General features: G+C 38.9%; 1 long non-coding RNA gene across 1 annotated transcript; it reads right to left on the bottom strand.

Moving 5' to 3' along the window:
* Positions 1 to 478: 478 nt before the first annotated feature.
* On the bottom strand, positions 479 to 3,205 carry LOC137183785 (uncharacterized). The gene is made up of 4 exons (XR_010928532.1): positions 2,804 to 3,205; positions 1,392 to 1,531; positions 1,266 to 1,309; positions 479 to 981 (listed from the first exon to the last, which is right to left on the bottom strand). It is a non-coding gene; the product is annotated as an uncharacterized lncRNA (long non-coding RNA).
* Positions 3,206 to 6,512: the final 3,307 nt, after the last annotated feature.

Genomic DNA, 6,512 nt, shown 5'->3' on the forward strand with positions numbered 1-6,512 from the left:
GATTAGTTTTCTGATAAAAGACAAGCTTTTGTTTTTATTTCCAGTTATCATCACACAGGTGTCTCATGTTATTCTGAGCTGCAGTGATGAAATAAGAATGTAAAATCATCCACACTGTCAGCTTCGCTCTGGTGATAAATAAACTTTATACTATTAAAATGTAGCTAAAATCATCATTATGTGTTTAGTGTTGTAAACTATCTCTCCATTTGTTAGAAGCTCTGTTTTAAAACCAGAGTGGAAATAGAAAGTCTGGAAAAATAAAATGTGTCTACTGACTTATAAAAATATATATTACTCTTTTTACTTGTCATTTTATTGTAAACTCAGGTCTTTTGTCCATGTTGGGATCCTGTAGGAATGATGACTCTTTTTTACCTAGTGATCTGATTGGTCAGTGGTTGGAGTGTTGTCAGGTGGTGATCCAATCCTCTGAAGTTAACCTGCTCCAGAGCAGGTTAGCTGTTCAGCATCAGTTACCATGGTGATGAAACCCAGTAGGAAGTGAACCAGCATCGTAGGACTGAAAACCCATAGTTAAACCTGAAGTTACCTCGCTAACCCCAAATCCTGCTTCGTAGTACTGACCTCTGGCGTGTAAAGCAAAAAAATGTTATTTATTTACAATTTCATCTTAAAATTCAATTTTCAAAATACAAAAATAATGACACTAGAGAAAAGTAATTTCAAAACTAGGGACCTTATACACAAATTGAGATCAACTAAACAAACAGCAACCTATAATGGACTCAACATAACTGGGGGACAGGAAAAATTAACCTTAATACCAACAAAGATTTAAACCAGAAATTATTCACAACAGAAAACTAACAATCAAACCAAAAAAACAAACAAACAAAAAAAACAAAACAACAACACTTAAAATAATTAAGTTTAACTGGATCCCAAACATACCCCCACCCAGTTGGCCTCTCCCACTTCCTGTTTGCCACTTCCACTCCCTGGCGCTGCTTCTTTTGGCTAGGGGAGGATTTCATGGATTCATGAAAAACAAAAAGGTAGAATATAGCAAGAAATGTTAATGACAGAATATTAACCAAAATGTCTGCACTCAAATTAGCCAACAAACTGTCAAAAAATCAAGTGTGTGCTGTATGAAAAACAAAAGGCTATGTGGATTGCCATTACTTGAAATGTTTGTATGTTGACGGTGCTAAAAAGAAAACCACTAACACTCAGTATACGCGTGTAGTGCAACTGCCACAGTAATCATGAATGCAAAATATATGTAAAATATACAGTACCTTTATTAAGTCAGCCACTGCTGCTTGGTGGAATGTTGTGATGCCTATAAACAACCAATTGTGAAATTAAAAACACAAAACATAAGTGCTGCTGCAAAAGACTGGCACAATGCTTATGAAACTTACCATGATTAATGCCTCTTTAGCCTTGGTGCGATCTTTGCGGCCACTTCCCCAGTCAAACACAAGGTTAAACCATTGGATAGCGTATGAATCGATCTCACTGTCCAAAGCACTGCTGGCAGCTTGGTTCTTCCTTACAGCCCCTGTTGAGAGAGAATGTCCATCAGTTGATAAGCTGACAGTGACCGAAATTCTCCATTTTCCACTTAGCCCAGCTAATAAGCCACTGTTTTGATAGCTTCTTTAGAGAGTTGGAAAAAAGCATGTCCTATAGGTCAGTTAAGTGATAAATAAATTATGCAACAGCTAGGGATGTCAGCAATTAAATAATTACAGAATTTCCTCAACTAGCACCTCAACTACAGAGGCTACCAAGCCTTATATTAGAGACAGGCCTTTATTTCTAATTCCTTCTGTTTATATTTTAGTCTGAAGCCTCATTTCCTTCTGATCCACTCCTGTTTGCCCTATTAAAGTTTTGTTACTACATTATGCTGTTACATATAAACTCAAGACTTCCTGTATCCGTTTCAAATTAAAAGCCCTCTAGAATTTCTGTGGACAGCATCCTTTCATTTCTTAACAAGGCTTTTATTGTGAATTATTTGCAGGAATATGTTGTGGAAAATTCAGTGACTTACATGGTTATATAACACTTCAGATGAGTAATCCACAACAAGAAGGAGTTATAAATAGCATAGTTAGTATTGTTAAATGTATTAAATTAAAGCAATATAAATGTACATCATGCTTAGTTGGCATGCACATTATAGGATAGGCACCAGGAGTTTATCCATCCTTGTTGTTATCCCTGGCCTATATTGGGGGTAAACCTTTGTTTGTGTCGACCATGCCCCTGGCCATTATCTGAGGAAATACAGTAATTTTTATTACCAATTTAAATGATCATTATCCGATTAACAGACAAATAGGAGACATGCAGTGTAACAGCTGGAAATTGAATTGTGTTTTTGTGTTAGTACCAGGTAGGGGGCACACTTTCAGAAACATCAAATAAGAAGTCAAAAACTTAATTATTTTGAATTTTGTTTGGTCAATACTGACAGAGTGTTAGTAAAAGCAGTACTGCAGTTAATGACAGAGGCAGTCTACCTCAGGCTAGGTAAGGCTAGTGTTAGCAGTTAAAGCAACTTCCAAAGCACTGTGCCACTAACTACATAAGGTATTTTACTTATAAGCTCATATAGCTTTGATAAAATACCTAATTCAGATGAATGACAGTCACACTGTATACGAGGTAAAAAATTCCTACTCAACAGCACTTAAGTGAAACATTCATTTTCCTCGAGTTGCATCTCTTACATCAGCACTGTTGTGAAGTAAAAAAAACCCCAAAACACTGTGTTTTGTCCTCGTTTACTAGCAATGGCCACACTGTATTCTACAATACTTACTGATCAACAGACTTCTTGTGAGCATTTCTTTTAAGCACTTTTTCCCATTGACTCCTTTCCAGTTTATTTTTTGGCCACGGCCACTGTGTCTGACAAAATCCTTGACAGTATACTCCATGTGATTCTTTTGGTGTTCTGTCCTCCTACAGCACCAAGAGCAGAAATCTGACAAGACAAAAAAGTATTTCAGATCAAAAGACAAAAACTGGATACAATTGTGCACTTTTTTGTTGACAAAATCAAGCCTGACATAAAACTCCCAATTACATGTATTGTTTTGATTAACTGTTGTTGGGCCGTGGCTACAGGTTTGGCTATCAGCAATAATTAACGATTATCAAAGATAATCGTTAATTATTAAAATCAATAAAATTATAAATAAGAATTAATAATAACGGGGCACCACCCTGGACTCAGGGAAAAAGATAGCCAATTCAGTCTCAAAGTGTACTAATCTATGAATTTGGGACTGATTAATAATTAATTTAATAACTATAAACAAAATCACCATATCAATAGCTAGTTCAGGTTGAAGGATTTGGAGTTCTTTACAGAGCAGGGGTTGGCAAAACTCATTCTTGTGCAACATTAAAATAGACAACAGGTATATCCAAAAGCATTTATTTAACAAAAGGGTAAAAGCAACACACAATACTAATCTAGTTAAGTGTACCTATATACAAGTGTGAGTGTGTGTGTGTGTGTGTGTGTGTGTGTGTGTTTAGGGAAGACAATGGCAAGATGGCTGCAGTTACCTGGTGACTGAGCACATGGCATGCCGACAATTTGGCTGATAAAGGGAACTACAGAGATAAAAGGCCAGACCATGTGGTGTCTTGAACCACATGCGCTGGTTGAACCAAAGTTCGCCAAACTAGGTTTTAACCTCTTAACTATGTGGTTCTCTATTCAAGGTCTATTGGTGTAGGCTAGAGGTGCCAGGTTAAAATGAGGTTAGTTGCATGCAAGGCCTAGTTACTGGCTGTAACATGTGTTAAGCATGCTAACATTAACCTAGCGGTGTGGCTATGCAGTAACCTGACTATAGGCAACAAGGACATCACAACAACAGTTCAATGTATAACCTCAACCAAATCAATACACGTACAGTACATTGTTTGAGTTAAACATTCTTGCTTAGCCGTACTATGCTTCACTGTGTTGCTAGGCTATGCCCAGTTGTTACCAGTCCATGAAGGAAGAGATGCTTTGTGGTGTTCTTGTTCTGCTTTGTAGCCGGTGAATCCGTGGGTGAGTCAGGCTGAGAAGGCTTTGGCTCTGAAGCTGAAAGATGCAGGCATTGCTGGGGAGAGAGCACTCCAGTCATGCAGAGGGCCCAGGTCACTCCTTTGTGTAGAGTTAGCGGCAAGCTAACTCCATTTCGCGGCTCCTGTACTTGTTAAACTGGCCAGCAGACTTGTGTGTTAGCTGCTGGCACAAGGAAACTTAGTTTCTGAGTCTTAGGCAGGCTCTCGTGTCTTCTGCCGTAAAGAAGAAAGTGTGTGTCTGCTGTGAGCAGGCCACACAAGAGAGCAGAGAGCTGCTCCAGCAGCTGCTGGAGGTGTGAAAGACCAAGCAGCTGCTCCTGCAGCTGAAGGAGAAAGAGAGCAAGGAGCTGCTCCTGCTGCAGCTCGTGGAGAAAAGAGAAAGATAAGAGAGGAATCTCTAGTTTTGATAACCTGGATACATGGGTGGAGCTTCACACTTTGGGTGCGAACCCCCAGGGCTCAGGTTTCTTGGAGTCTTGAAACATGTGGTAAACTGTGGTCCACATGTAGTCCCAACACTGTATCAAAAATTTTGATCTAAGGGGGGCCCTGTGACTGACTGGTGACCTGTCCAGGGTGTACTCCCCCCGCAGTAAATTGTCCTTGTAACTTTAAATTCTTCCAGAGGACAATTATTTGCTACTGGAGTGAACAGAACTGGGCAGTTTGATACAGTTGCTTATTCATCAGTCATGTTATTTAGTTTGAAAAAATTCTAAATTTACCCAGCTTCAATGGCAAATTAGTCCTTAAAATAGTCAAAAACTAAACAGCTTTGTGCAACAGATGAATTTAGAAGTCTATCTGAAGTGTGACTATTAGTTTGCTCTAAGCCATGGTCAAAGTCTTTCTTTATGAAACCAACCCCAAATGGCTGTATGTGCAAAGCCAGCAGAAACAAGACAAAAGGTAGGGCAAATTATAAAGAACGAGCTACACAGGTTGTATCTCTACCAGACGTCTCAGTGTACTGGTATCATGAACCTCATCACAGTTTTACATAACTTCATCTGTCAAATTTTAGTTAATAGCTGACAACCATCAGCCTCCAGACAAACAAATATTTCCCTACAGCTCTTGACAGGCATGTGAGGGAGAACACTTCGTGATAAAAAGCTCAATTAGAAATTTGTTATTTGTTACAAACTCCATTCCAGTTTCAAAATACTCACTATTGCACACTATTTAACTCTACTTGAGCTCAAAAAGATGACATGTATAGTCTGTGAATTATATAATGTATTAATGTCCATGGAGGCCCATTCAGTCCCATTGTATTTATAACTCAGCACTTGTATACAGTACAAACTCCATTCAAATTTCAAAATGCTCAGTATTGCACACTGATAAACTTTACTTGAGCTTAAGATGTCATGTACTGTAAGTTTATGAATTACATAATGCATTAACCCGAACATGGTGTTGGTGGAAAATCCCTAACACATTCACATCAGAATCACTACATGCAGGTTACTGCTGTAAAACCAGTGAAACCAGTGGTCATGAAGTTCAGTTTTTGTGCAGGCTGTGCCAGAGCAACCTTTTCAATGGTAACACATATTGCAGCGCATTACACCATGCAAGAGGTTTTAGTATTCATCACCAAGGACACTGAAGTTAAATTTTTAACTTCTTTAGATGGCTTTAATGTACTTATCCAATAAGACTTTAACTATAGTCTGGATTTGAAAATGTACTGTAATGATAGGGAAATCAAAGCAGGAAAAAAATAACTTACCCTACTAATCCGTGGCACTTTGGGGGAACCTGAACCTGAAATAGAGACAGTTTGTGCTGTCAAATGGCGCTGTCAGGCTAATGGCGCTGTTTCAGGCTAATGATAGCAGTTAGCCTTAAAGCTAGCCGTTAGCCTATATGTTACTGGCTACATTCCTATGAGCAGCTAACTTAATGTTAACAAATAGAAAGATGCGGATGAAAAACGAGTTGTGGGCAACATTCACAGAGTTGTTTATTCATTCAATTCTAACTAACTTAGCTAGTCAAGTAAGCTAGCCCAGCTAAAAAGCTACTAGTTACCTATATAATGCTATTAGCAAGCTAAAATAGGAAGTCAAAACCTTCTGAAATTATGTTAACAAGCATTTAACGGCATTATACACTGTTTTACCACAACATTGTTTGCCTTATCGTTATAAATCATTTCCAAGAGCTGGTAGAAAAGCCGCAAACTGCCTACTGCTTCTCCCTGGTCCGGTCTGAACTGTCTGAACAAAGAAAAAAAAATAAAAATGTGCACACTCGTTGCCACGGCTCTGGCCCATAACTACTTTGATTCTGCTGACTGACTGTGAGGCTAAATGACACGCCCACTCCTGAGTGCACACAGCCTGTATGTGGTCCGTACCTGGCATGGGGACGTAAAACCGGTGTGACTGTAACATGGATCTGCCGGTTTGGAGGCGGATCCGGTCCAGAGT

This window comes from Thunnus thynnus, chromosome 5, assembly GCF_963924715.1.
Source record: "Thunnus thynnus chromosome 5, fThuThy2.1, whole genome shotgun sequence".
Taxonomy (NCBI): domain Eukaryota; kingdom Metazoa; phylum Chordata; class Actinopteri; order Scombriformes; family Scombridae; genus Thunnus; species Thunnus thynnus.